The 14,060-nt window shown below is 38.1% G+C and overlaps 1 protein-coding gene across 8 annotated transcripts in view; it reads left to right on the top strand.

Moving 5' to 3' along the window:
• The first annotated feature begins 358 nt into the window (after positions 1–358).
• ppfibp2b (PPFIA binding protein 2b) overlaps positions 359–14,060 on the top strand; it is a 77,972-nt gene continuing 64,270 nt past the window's right edge. For all 8 annotated transcript variants that reach the window (XM_060885277.1, XM_060885276.1, XM_060885275.1 and 5 more), the window contains exon 1: positions 359–481. The gene's annotated coding sequence lies outside the window, so the exon portion shown is untranslated. The remainder of the gene's footprint in view (positions 482–14,060) is intronic.

The following is a 14,060-nucleotide window of genomic DNA, read 5'->3' as shown; positions in this document are numbered from 1 at the left end:
TCGCGCTGGATAAGTGTGTCTGCTAAATGATGTAAATGTAAATGTATGAACTCATCAAAAATGTTCTATAAGAAAGTATATGAATTAAAACTGCATTATTATAAATTGTTCACCCTTGTGGGTAAAGAAGCAGAGCCCTGGGTTACAGTGCATATGTGTTCCCTCGCTCTTTTAAAAAAGAAGTATGTAATAACCCTGAGTGCAAGTAGCCCATTTCGAATAGCAAATTACCGGTCACGGGGTAAATCGAAAGCTGGAGGGAAAAAAATCATGATTTAAAGTTCTGGTATTGTGAGCCCTATGGCTTTCCACAGCCGCTCAGCGCGTCCCCGGGTTATAAATACGGGGCGGTGCAGAGATGCGATCCAGCGCAACAATAACACAAACTCATACTCTACTGTCTACTATTAGCTGTCGGGGTGTCTTTTTCTTTTTTTCTTTTTTTGTACACAGCTGTCAAAGTGGAGCTTTGTACCATCAGGTAAGAGTTTCATTTATTTATTTCATTTATTTTTCAAACTTAAACCTATCTGGGGGATTATTTTAAGGTACAAATGTATAAAGGAGTTTATTTATAGTTATATATCTGTACACTGTTGTAGGAATCATCTGCATTTCTCTTCTGCATGTGTGAAGTCGTTTCTGGACTTGCAGCAGCCTTCCTGCCTTTTCCATTCAAACCCATGACTAATCCTGCCTTTCTGAAGAGAGGATTAAAATCATTAAAAGCTTTAATACACTGTGATCAAAGAGGGATGATGTGTAACTGAGTGGAAATCAAGCTGTTTAGACACTAAACACTGTAGATTAACATGACACTGGACGTGGTTGGGGTTAGGGTTTCATACTGTTGATGTGCAGTATGTTAAAGACATGTTGGGAATTAAAGCGTCTGTATGCAACTTTTATAAATGACTTTTAACGTAAGCTGACTTTAGATTCTGATCCCGAATACTAAAATAAAACGTACGAGAGAATAAAAAAGTCTGTGTCCACTCTATAAGGCTTTGCAATCTAAAGCTGAACGTTTGGCTGTAGCATCGTAGCATCGCTACGTGTCTTGATCTGATATCAGTTGTGTAGGTGCTTTCAGCGGGCGGGTAGTACGTTTAAAACACAACACAATGATTTCGACTTTGAGTATTTCACATATCTTCTCCACATGCTTCGAGAGTTTCCTATTCCAGTTCAGAAACATGCGTTATAGGCTAATTAACATCTGTAAATGATCTGTGGTGTGTCCCCTTTCTTGTGCACCCCCATCCAGCACCGAGACCCCTGGGATAGATTCCATGCTCCCTGTAAGGTACAGAAAACAGATAAATGGATAAACGCTTTCATAAAACTAAATCCTACACACATGCTTTCTTGATGATTTGTAGGCATAATCTTAAAAATTATCCTTGGGGCAAAAAAGCTTTAAGGTTTATACTGATCATGCTGAATCACGGGACTATTGAAAGGATGTGTGTTTAGACGAAGGGGCTTTGGAGAAGCGTAGGAAAGAGTCCTTTGGTGTAGATTAACAAAATTGCTTATAGTGGCTTTAAAAAAAATCACACTCGCGTTATAATCAAACAGGGGAATTTCATAATGTAACACATGGCGTGTGTTAAGATTTTGAAACGTCAGTGAGGTGCAAGAAATTTTAGAGCTTAAATATGTCAGTTCTTACATACAGTATCAGTTTTTGTCTGTTTTTTTTTTTATAGCTATGTTTAATACAGTACAAAAGTAATAGATGAAGTGTTTCATATCATGTTGTTAGCTCAAGTCCTTTTGATGATGCACACAAAACTGATGTTTGAAGGACTTTTCATCGGTATAACAAAACATGTGATCTGTGAAACGGATTTGTTTACATTTTGTGGGCCTGCTGTTGCACGTCAGTCTCGCCCATGTTCAAAATCTATAATGTTTTACAAGTGCGTAAAACATTTCAGAGTGAAGTTTATACTCAGTTCTGTGACTTAAAAAGATTTTACAAACTTTCTTTGTAAACATTTGCATCTCGTATCCACCTTTACTCTAGATATTTTGTGTTACAGGAAGTAAGATACTGTTAGTGTGTTAGATATTTTGTGTTATTGTGTTACAGGAAGTAAGATACTGTTAGTGTGTTAGATATTTTGTGTTATTGTGTTACAGGAAGTAAGATACTGTTAGTGTGTTAGATATTTTGTGTTATTGTGTTACTGGAATTAGGATTCTGTTAGGGTGTTAAATCATTTGTGTTACAGGAAGTAGTGTGTTATATATTTTCTGTTACAGGAAATAAAATACAGTTAATGTGTAAGATATTTTGTGTTACAGGAAGTAAGATACTGTTAGTGTGTTATATATTTTGGGTTATTATGTTAGAGGAAGTAAGATACTATTAGGGTGTTAAATAATTTTTGTTACAGGAAGCAGTGTGTTAGATATTTTGTGTTACAGGAAGTAAGATGCAGTTAATGTGTTATGTATTTTTTGTTTTATTATGTTAATGGAAGTAAGACATTGTTATTGTGTTAGATATTTTGTGTTACAGGAAGTAGTGTGTTATATATTTTCTGTTACAGGAAATAAAATACAGTTAATGTGTAAGATATTTTGTGTTACAGGAAGTAAGATACTGTTAGAGTGTTATATATTTTGTGTTATTGTGTTAGAGGAAGTAAGATACTGTTAGTGTTTTAGATATTTTGTGTTACAGGAAGTAAGATGCAGTTAATGTGTTAGATATTTTGTGTTATTGTGTTACAGGAAGTAAGATACTGTTAGTGTGTTCGATATTTTGGGTTATTATGTTAATGGAAGTAAGACATTGTTATTGTGTTAGATATTTTGTGTTACAGGAAGTAGTGTGTTAGATATTTTGCTATTGGGTTACAGGAAGTAAGATACAGTTAGATTGTTAGATAATTTGTGTTTGTAACAAAGTTACTGTAAGTTTGTGTTAGTTAAAGTGAGTTACAGGTACGAGTTGTGAGGCTTTTTTGTTACAAGGTGTTTGATACAGTTACAGATACATTTTGTGTTTTTTACAGTGTACTGAGTTTAGCTTTTGTTCAAAATGTGTAATTTACATTGTTGCAGTTAGTGTGTTCATTTGTTTGAGTTTGTTGCCGTTATGTTTACTCGGTTTAAGTTACATGTTTAAGTCTGGAAATCAGGTTAAATGATTTCTTTATTTGTCGCTGTGTCGCACTGGATAAAAGTGTCTCTGAAGATCACGCGCCCAGCCAAACAGATAAAGGCGTTTTTATTCGCCTCGCTCTGTGCTTTGTGCTGGGGCTGACGGTGCCTCTGGCCTGACATGTCACCCAGAAAGCTGAGCCAAATTCAAAAACACTTCTCTTTAACCCTTGTATGGTGTTCGTATTTTTGTTACCCAGCCAGTGTTCGTGGGTCTGTTGGACCCGCTGCATTTTTGGGTTTTTAATTCAACACAATCAAAAATTTGATGTTAAAATACTCTACAGATGTTTACTTCATCCCAATTACCAGCAATATAAACAGCATATATGGTTAATATTTGCACTTTACCTTTATTACATCACATTTTTAAATTAAAGTGCTACTCGTTTTTTGTTGTTTTTTAATAAAATGTAATAAAAAAAAGAAAATCAAATTTAATCAAGTTATGAGTGGAAAATAATCAACAAATTTACAAGGAAGCAAAGTTTTTCAAAACTATTGATGTTTATGAACATGGGTCCACAGCCCCGAACACCATACAAGGGTTAATCTGGAGGTGAAGGAAGACACTCAGAACCCTAAAACAACGTGTACAAGCATTTTTTTATTGTAGGTATCATTCGATCCCATGCTGTATCAGAGCTCAGAGTGTCTGCCGATACCTGATACTGATCTGATTCTGACTTTCTCATCATAACTCGACTCACTAAACTCTGTGCAACCTTCTGTAATGAATTATATAATGTCTCAGAGGAACAGAGTCTTGAAGACAATCGGTGGTCTGGAAGTGTGCTGTAAAAATACATCCTTAGATCAGATCATAAAATCTGATCCCAAGCTCATGTTTTAAGCCAGGATCGTCTTCAAGAAAATATTTGATGCAGCCCTTGATTTTAAAATTTATACCATTAATTCAGATTTGTGGAAAATAAACCAGCATTGGATCAACGTTTTAAATCAGCCAAAACATGCTGAAAATACAAGACAAGGGTGTACAGTATATCAGGACAGTGAATAAAAAACGTCACAGGAGCAGGCAGTGTTCACTGTCACGCGGTTTGGAGCTGGTGTTCAGATATGAAGCTTACAGGACCAACAAGAGAACTGAGTGCTGCATGAAACAATTACCGATTCATTCATTTAAACCCAGAACCCTGTGCATACCGCTAGTTGGTGTCTCAACACAATAATAAGAATTAGAAACATACAAACCATATTTAAGTGCCATATTATTGCACACTAGAAGCAACCCCTAAAACAGGCCAATAATATACCTTCACCAGAACAGCTTGGATGATGTGTGATGTACTGTATGTGGTACACAGGAGGATATTGCTAGCAAGTAGTATATCTACCAGTTTAGCATTGTGCAAACCGTTTCATTTTCTGTTTAAACAAAGGCACTCCTTCATAGTCTTCTCATATTTAAAGATGGCACAGTGAGTATAGAAACTCGACGACTCTCCAGACAAACGGAGTAGAAGGAACGATCATTGTTTTAATGTAACACGGGAATATGAGCACAGCCTGTCACTGCCCATCAGGCAAAACCCCTTCAACATGGGTTTATAACATGGTGCCTTATAATCAAGGAAACATTTCCCTTTGGCTGTGTGTCCCACTTAGTTGTGTATATGTGTGTGTGTTCATGGCCTGACTGACAAGCTCTTAAACCGCTCTTGTTTGCCCAGAGGCAAAAAAAGGTTCAGTACAGTGTGTTTAAAAAGTGTTCTCAAACTCAGCACAGAGTTTCCAAAGCGCTCTGAGATTTTAGTTAGCTGAACCAGCTGTCCCAGTGTAACTTCTAACAAGTAGCACAGCACTCTTTTATTTTATCTAATGAGGTTTAGGTTGGGGGGGGCACGGTGGCTTAGTGGTTAGCACGTTCGCATCACACCTCCAGGGTTGGGGGTTTGATTCCCGCCTCCGCCTTGTGTGTGTGGAGTTTGCATGTTCTCCCTGTGCCTCGGGGGTTTCCTCCGGGTACTCCGGTTTCCTCCCCTGGTCCAAAGACATGCATGGTAGGTTGATTGGCATCTCTGGAAAATTGTCCGTAGTGTGTGATTGCGTGAGTGAATGAGAGTGTGTGTGTGTGTGCCCTGTGATGGGTTGTAATTTAAAAATTTATATTATTGATCAATTTACACCAAAATGGCTTGGATAGTTTTATACAGCAGAAAAGTCTAAAGATGGAGATGGTAACATGACAAGCTGCGTTTTTTTGTCTTCTAGAGGAAGCGACGGAACAAAAGTTGACTGTTCAGTAGTTAAAGAGGCTGATGACATTTCCTTAGGCATCTCTCTCTCTTTCTCTCTCTCTCTCTCTCTCTCTCTCTCTCACACACACACACACACACACCCGCGCACCTGCACACACACACACACACACCAGTATACCTGCTCAGGATTGACATTTCCTGAGGAGTTCTTCCTTTGACCCAGCTGCCAGAACACATTGGCCTGGGTGAGATTGGCACAATCGTGACCCACAGTCGAACCCACTCTGGGTCTCACCCTGCTTTTAACACTAGTCATAGAAAATACCATGAAATAACATGCCACCTGGCCTGTATATTACAGCCACTGTTGTGAAAATAAGCAGTGCTAGAGCTTTAAACCCATGCTTGCTTTTGCCTGCATTATTTGTTCCAAAATGATTTGCATTTGTTGGATCATATGAATGAAGTGATTCATCCAAACACAAAGCAAGTCTCTTCTGGAGTGTTGTAGATCATCCAGGATGATCACACACATACAATGACACATTTGGGGATTGCTTAGAAAGTCTAGAGATCTCATTGTATTTTGCAGCCTTCTGCAGAGTATCAGCATCATTATCATGCGATAACATTCCAGAAATAATATGTTCTTCCAGACTATATTCCATCTATGGAATATATTCCATCTGTGGTGCAATTCCATGTTGTGTTTTTTTGTTTAACTGAAGTCTGTACACTGTATCATTTACTCGTCTTTTTGGAAAATTGCATTGTAGTTAAAGTGTATCAGAACCTACTGCTCACACCTCCTTCACCATGAATGATAGATACAGAGGCTACAGGCGCCCCCCTGCCCACTCTCCAGGACTTGTACGACACAAGAACCAGAAACCGGCCAGGGAAAATCACTACTGACCCTTCGCACCCTGGACATAACCTCTTTCAGCTCCTCCCTTCTGGCAGGCGCTACAGGACTTTGCTTACTAAAACTGCCAGACACAGGAACAGTTTCTTTCCCCAGATCAACAACTCACCATAATTATATTCACTGCTTCATATCTATAAGTACTGTATTATCAGGACTGTCAATCATCAAATCATCTGTACAGTATATATTACACACACTACTGCTGCTATACAGTATATTGCACAATATTGTTATTTGCACTCCCACACTTTACTGTATGTACATTACTGATCGTTCATATTCCATATTCATATTTTATATATTTTATTCATTCTATATCCATATTTTATGCTCATTCTGTCTATATTGTATCTCATCGTCTGCATTGTTTTCCTGTATATTATTGTGTTATTTATGTCTGTACCTCTGAGAGTCACAAACTGCTGGAACCAAATTCCTTGTGTGTGTCAACACACTTGGCCAATAAATCTGATTCTGATTCTGATACATCTCCTACATCTAGACACCTTAAAAGCTATAACTTTTAGTTATTATTGAAGATACAAAGGCCACGTCTCCATGATAAGGACTAAAGGTATACAAGCCATACCCTTTTTGATATTAACGAAGACACAAAGGCCATACCTCCTTCATTAGGACTTAAGGTACAAAAGCAGTGCCTTCTTCATTAGGACTCGAGGTGCAGAGACCATGTCTCTTTTAAGGGGACTGGTAGGCTTTTTATTGGAAAAAGGCCATGGCTTATATTCTGCCTGACAGACTTTATTGGGACAAACAGACACAGAGGCCACACCTTCTTCACTGGGACCAAGAGGTTCAGAGGCCACACTTTCTTCATTTTATGCTAGCTTTAGGCTCAAGTGGATTTAGGAAGCCAATTTTGTGTGCTTCATGTTGTTTCTCTAAAAGAGAAACTAGGTTTCCGTTCTCTGAATTGACAGTAAAGTACACGGTACGGCACAGTGCCCACTAGCAATGTTATGTGGCCTCAGCTGCCAGGCTGTAACTGTAACCCAACCCTTATGTCATTTGAGCTGGGTTTTATATGGTTTACTTGGTTTTCAGGTGAACGGGCTGAGAGAAGGGTTTCACTCACTAGTGCTGTATAGAAGTTCAAAATGAAGCAGCCCACTGCACATATACAGCATGCTACATCCTGTAGCGAACTCTTGTTGTAACATGTAAATGTATAAGGCATTATTAGACAATGTCTTTGTCTCGGCACACGCATCCGATCCATGTAATGCAATATGCAGCTTTTCTGTCCTCTTTTCTTCAAATTCCCCTGAATGAATCTGCTTTAGTCTCATTAGTGATGTGCTTGTCACCATCATGAGGAAGAAAACACTGTGCATTAACTTTAGCCCCGCACTTAAGTGCTTCCTTTAACATTCCCTTCTCAAATTGCCCTCATGACATGGAAGTGTGGATCGCCTCTGGCAGAATACACAACATGTTTAAAGTTTCCTCTTTTTTAAAAAAATCAATTATGAAGCTTAGATTTCTTTGTCATATTGTCTGTCATGTTTCTAACAATGTAAAGCAACTAAAACCTTATAGAGTTGATATGAAGCCACATGCTACTTTCATGTAGGTGAAAGTCATTTGCATTGTGTTCATTTACTTTAATACAAAAATGCACAAGGACAGAATACTTTCTATTAAATGTTTTTGCCAAGTATTTACCGCAAAATAATTTACTTCACCAACACAGTGTTGTGAACATCTTAAAATTACACATGCAGTATTGCAATAGGGGGGCATGGTGGCTTAGTGGTTAGCACGTTCACCTCACACCTCCAGGGTCGGGGTTCGATTCCTGCCTCCGCCTTGTGTGTGTGGAGTTTGCATGTTCTCCCCGTGCCTTGGGGGTTTCCTCCGGGTACTCCGGTTTCCTCCCCCAGTCCAAAGACATGCATGGTAGGTTGATTGGCATCTCTGGAAAATTGTCTAGTGTGTGATTGCGTGAGTGAATGAGAGTGTGTGTGTGCCCTGCGATGGGTTGGCTCTCCGTCCAGGGTGTATCCTGCCTTGATGCCCGATGACGCCTGAGATAGGCACAGGCTCCCCGTGACCCGAGGTAGTTCGGATAAGCGGTAGAAAATGAATGAATGAATGAACACTTCAGCTTGAAAGTCGATTTGTGTTTAAAAGTTATCTTAAGTAAATGATATCCATATTAAATATCATATTTACTTTCCCTTCACATGGTTTCCTTTTAGATAAGATAGAAACAGTTACTGCTAACTAACTTTCGTTTAACTTTAGCTAGCTAGCTAACCTTGCTTCAGTAACTTTATATAATCTTTTTTATTTAAAAAAATGACTAAAAAAAGTAGTTTATCTGATCAACAAACTTTTAAAAATGTAAAAAATAAAGATATTATCCCTTTAGTATGTTAAATTTTAGCTACTCACATTCACTCAAACAATTTGACCCAAGTCTGCAGGCCATTGTTGAAGGTGCTATACAATTGAACTGAATTGATTTAGCACCAGTTAGCACTCGTTTGCTAACATAAAATCTTACCCTGATAAACAACAAATCAAATATCAAGTCCCCAACACAAGTCATTACATTCCTTGATCTTTGAGCTTTATGAGCACTTATCTAATTAGCTTTCATTTGATCCGGTGATGTATCGGAACGGACGTTAAGATTGCAATCAAGATTCTTCCAAGAGGAAACGATGAGGATTGGTCGATGTGGGAGGGTCAAAACAGGATTAGAACATAGCCCAGGAGAACGATATGCCGGACAGATTTTCCTCGGGCAGTATGAGTGCACAAACGGTGCAGGAAGATGTGGTATGGGGCGGAACGTTTTAAGCTGCCTGGAAGGCATTTGTCATTTGACGATTCCCATATTAAGCTGTGATGACATGCAGGCGTTATTAGGCTGACAAATCATGCTGCGCACTTTCTGTTCCTGCTCAGCTTCAGACCTGCAATCAGGTCTCTTACAAATGCTTATTAATGTGTGCTTTAAATAATCTTGATACGCTGAGTACATGTTATTATTCATAGATGATTTTTTTGTACGACAGACCGGCTCATTTTTAGTGTAATGAAGTGTAATTAACATCGGATGTAATATTATGGATGTTATGACAAAATATCGTATCGTGATAAATGAAGAAGTTTCTAATAAACTGCCAGAAAAACAGTATGTTGAACAGAAAAAAAAAGTTTAAGAATGCATTAATGTGTTAAAGTGTAAAAAAAATACAACACTTCTAATCAGAGCCTTAAAAAAACATTAATTACTTTAATATTTGTAAACACTTTTAAAGAAAATTAAAAAGCACAGTATTGAGAGACTTCTGGAAGCAGGAAGTATGCTTGTTTCACTGTTTAGTTCGTGTCCTGTGTTTACCTTTGGCATGACGGCGGTTTGAGTAGATCAAGGCCGTGTAAGCAGCATTGGCAGCATCATTCCTCTTCACCTGAGTGAATCTGACGTTTTGGATGATAGAATCGGTGAAGGACCTTCACACAGGATTAATCAGTAGACCAGATCAGGTTTCCCACGCCGTGGCGGGTTTAGTCATTTGAAAGCTCATTAATGTTTACTCATACCCTGTAGAGTAATGATACAGGCTTTGTTTTGAGAGAACTGTTTGAGTTTCAGCTTCATTTGGATTATTCGGTGTCAGTTTAGTGTCGTGTCATGTCTGAGAAATATTATTAGTAAATAAAGTTTGATGGCAAGAATCGCTCGGTTATTATTCAGAATTGAGTAGTTGAGAGGAGGAAGATGTAACGTTTAAATTGGTTATTACATATGAAATGACTTTTCAATGTACCACTAATAAGATGTACATTTTTTGAAAGGCAGTACATCTTTAACCTAGCTTAACTTATCTACCTTCTTTCCCGTATTGGTTTCATTTATTTATTTATTTATTTATTTATTTATTTATTCATTTATTCATTCATTCATTTTCTACTGCTTATCCGAACTACCTCGGGTCACGGGGAGCCTGAGCCTATCTCAGGCGTCAATGGGCATCAAGGCAGGATACACCCTGGAGTGCCAACCCATCGCAGGGCACACACACACTCATTCACTCACGCAATCACATACTAGGGACAATTTTCCAGAGATGCCAATCAACCTACCATGCATGTCTTTGGACCGGGGGAGGAAACCGGAGTACCCGGAGGAACCCCCGAGGCACGGGGAGAACATGCAAACTCCACACACTCAAGGTGGAGGCGGGAATCGAACCCCAACCCTGGAGGTGTGAGGCGAACGTGCTAACCACTAAGCCACCGTGCCCCATATTTATTTATTTATTTATTTTTATTTTTACATTATTATTATTATTATTTTTTTTTTTTTTTTTTTTTTGCAATTTTATTGTAAGAAAGCATTAATTCAAGATAGGCTATGGTGCTAACAAAGGCTATGAACTTACTGAGTCGAGGTAGTGATGGCTGTGATGCTAACTGAATGAGCTGAGGTAACAGAGACTACGGTGCAAGCTGAATGAGCTGAGATAAAAGCAAAAAGCTATTGCTAACTGAATGATCTGTGGTAACAAAGGCTATCAAGCTAACTGAGGGAAAAAAAAGCGACCAACCTGCTAATTTTATGAGATGAAATAATAGCGCCTTTGAAGCCAACTGAATTAGCTGAGGTAACAAAGGCTATCATGCTAACTGAATGAGCTGAGGTAACAAAGATCTAACAGAATTTCAGAATGAGCTGAAATAACAGAGGCTTTGAGGTAACAAAAGCTATCATGCCAACTGAGGTAAAAAAAAAAAAAAAAAAAAACATCCAACCTGCAAACTTTGAGTTTATGAGCGCCTTTGACACCAACTGAATTAGCTGCGGTAACGAAGGCTATCATGCTAACCGAATGAACTGAGCTAGAAAAAAAATAGGCTTTCATGCTAACTGAATGAGCTGAGGTAACTTTGATGCTAATTGAATAAACTGAGATAGCACTTGCTATCCTGCTAATTAAATGAGTTGATAGAATTTGAAATATGTTTAGAAATTGTAGAATTATCACTTGGATTGGATTTAGGACATAATGCTAGGTGACTTAGCGAGACATATCTTAAAAAAACACTTTACTGATAAAAGTGAAATTATATTCTTTTATGTTTGGATAAATAATATAATCTTAGTAAAGTTCAGTTCAGAGAATTATACCATTTATTTATATGTATAGATTTTGTTGTCATAATATCTGTGAGGGTTTTGATTGTGATGACCGTCTTCCGTTTCTCTGGTAAAAAGTTTTTTTCCTTTTTTTTAGCCTCGCCTGCCCTGTGTACGGATTAAACCCCACAAAAGCCTGTAACTGTATCGTCGGTCAGTCTGCAGTGTGCCAGGGTTCAGAATAAAGAGTCTGTCTCTCAAACTGTTGGCACACTGGCAATGGAGGTCTGACGATTACTGGCGCAGTGTGTGTTAGCGAGTAAGTGACATAAATACTCAGTTTAGGGAACCTGTAGTGTAAAATACTGTCTGTGGGTGAGAGGTGTTAAAAATAATCCCCACATGGAAAATAATCTTATCCATTTTGTTAATAACGCACATTAGGCGTCGTATTAAACACCTTGTCGCTTGGTGCAATATTAACACTGCTGTAAAGCACAAGGGAGCAAATGAGCGCAGCATGCTAACTACTGAAGAGAATAAACACCCTGAGATGCATTTTAATTCCCCAAGCAGAATTAACACTCCAGCAGAATTATAACCGAAATAAGTCCCTGACTTCTTAGAAATGAGGGGAGAATTGGCTAAAAAAAAGGTAATATATAAAAATTAATGCTGGTATTTTTTAAAATAATCTGATTCCCGTTTCTAGAGCATATAAAGACAGAAGGGAAACGCTTTAAAAATTTTATAGTGTAAGAAGATTATAAAGAGAATCCTCAGGAGTGTATAAGATAAAACAGGATTTGTAGAGACTTTTTTTGTGGAGACTCACACCATCTTAAAAAAAATAATAAATTAAATAAATAAATATTTATTTATTTAAAGAAAATGGAAAGGATAGAAAAGAAAAGGAAGAGATAAAAAAAATAAAATGAAATAACCTGTGCAGTCCAGTGAAAAGAATAAAAAGAAATAGAAGAATAATAACAGGAAAGCAAGCAACTGAAAAATAGAAGGATTCAAATAAAATACAAAAAGACGAGAGATGATTTTCAATAGAAATGAAAATATTAGAAACTTAAAAACTAAAAATAAGCAGAAGATTTATTTCTTTTTTTAATCAAAAAGAAAAAAGAGAAGAATATGTACAGGTGCATTTTTTAACTCTTTAAGTAAAGGAAAGTAAATACAAGAAAAAGAAAGGAAAGAAAATGAGGAAATAATCTAAGGAAGAAATAAACAATGGAAAAAATATAAAAAGATAAGCAAAAGAAAAAAAATGATAAATAGAGAGACTCGGGTTGACTTTTCAAGGCTTGTGGTCTGACAGATGTTTAAGATAATATTCTGATCATTTGCATTATAATGTTTCATGCCTTGTTTAGGGACTGAGGGTGGTTTAACCGGACGTCTTGAGGACAGAGGCTTAGGGCCTTTTTACACCTGGTCACTTCATGTGTTGTCTCTGATCCGACAGCTATCTGATTTGTTAAAACTGTTCCATTTACATTAGGCCACATAAACGCGTCTTGGCAAATCGGATATCGATCCGATCTTTCTACTCCCGCCCAAAATGCAAATATAATTTACCTCATTTCCAGGGTAATTGAAATGGAACACATGCGGTTGCTACAAAAAACAGCATTTACTGTTTGCTGCATTTTCGCTGGTGGCAGCAGTGCATTTTAAGACACAACGAGACACCTGGGTGAAAGATCGGAGCCAGCACTGGTGGGAAAACATGTTTCTTTCTGGCGCGATGCACGACTCGCGAGTCACCTGCGAGTGACGTACTTCCGTTTGGGAGGAGTATAGCACTGACGTATGTGGCTTGAACAACCACATGCATTTACACCTGTCCAGTTTCATCTGAAACGCGTCCCAGACCACCTCCTGAAGTGGTTTGAGCGATCGGATTCATATCCGTCTCGAAACCGTTTCGGAGGGCATTTAGACCTGGTCTTTTTACCATCGGATTGCTATCGGCTCACAGATAACGCATGACGTGACCAGGTGTAAAAACCCCCTTAGTGCACGCTTCTGCTTGATCAGTCTTGTGTGTTTGTCTTGAACATATTGGGTAATTTTGCATGGGCCACTTCACCTCCTGACTGCTTGTTTTGAGAAGATGGAGTTTGTTATCTGGAGTCGTTTTATCTGCTGACCTTTAAAGCGCTCTGCATTTTGGGCCAGTGAAGGATCTGTGGGTACGACCCAGTTATAGTGTGTTTTGTTACGCTAGTTGTTCTTTCGATGCTTTCAGTTCATGTTCTTATTTCTAAAGCACAGGATAAATCGGACAAAGGGGCTGAGTTCGAGGGGGAATCATCCACCACAGCGAAAAATAAGCCAACCCATAAAAGAGCTTCACAGGAAATGTTGTGTAAAGCATTTTCCCAGACCGGAAAGATATGACATTTAAGATGACTGAGGTCTGTTTATGTGTCATACAGTAGCAAATATTATTGTGTGATCAAACGCTCCCAGTGTGCGTACTGTACTCGGGTCAGATAAGACGAGTTTATTTTTTCTTTTGGAAAAAAGTGTAGCAGGAAGCGTTTAGTTTAGTTACACTGTCATTTATTTAGTTGCCCAAAAGCTTTAACGTGAGCCA

The sequence above is a fragment of the Tachysurus vachellii genome, chromosome 13 (assembly GCF_030014155.1).
Source record: "Tachysurus vachellii isolate PV-2020 chromosome 13, HZAU_Pvac_v1, whole genome shotgun sequence".
Taxonomy (NCBI): domain Eukaryota; kingdom Metazoa; phylum Chordata; class Actinopteri; order Siluriformes; family Bagridae; genus Tachysurus; species Tachysurus vachellii.
Note: the sequence above shows the minus strand (reverse complement) of the source record. Positions and strands in the feature narration are given on the sequence as shown.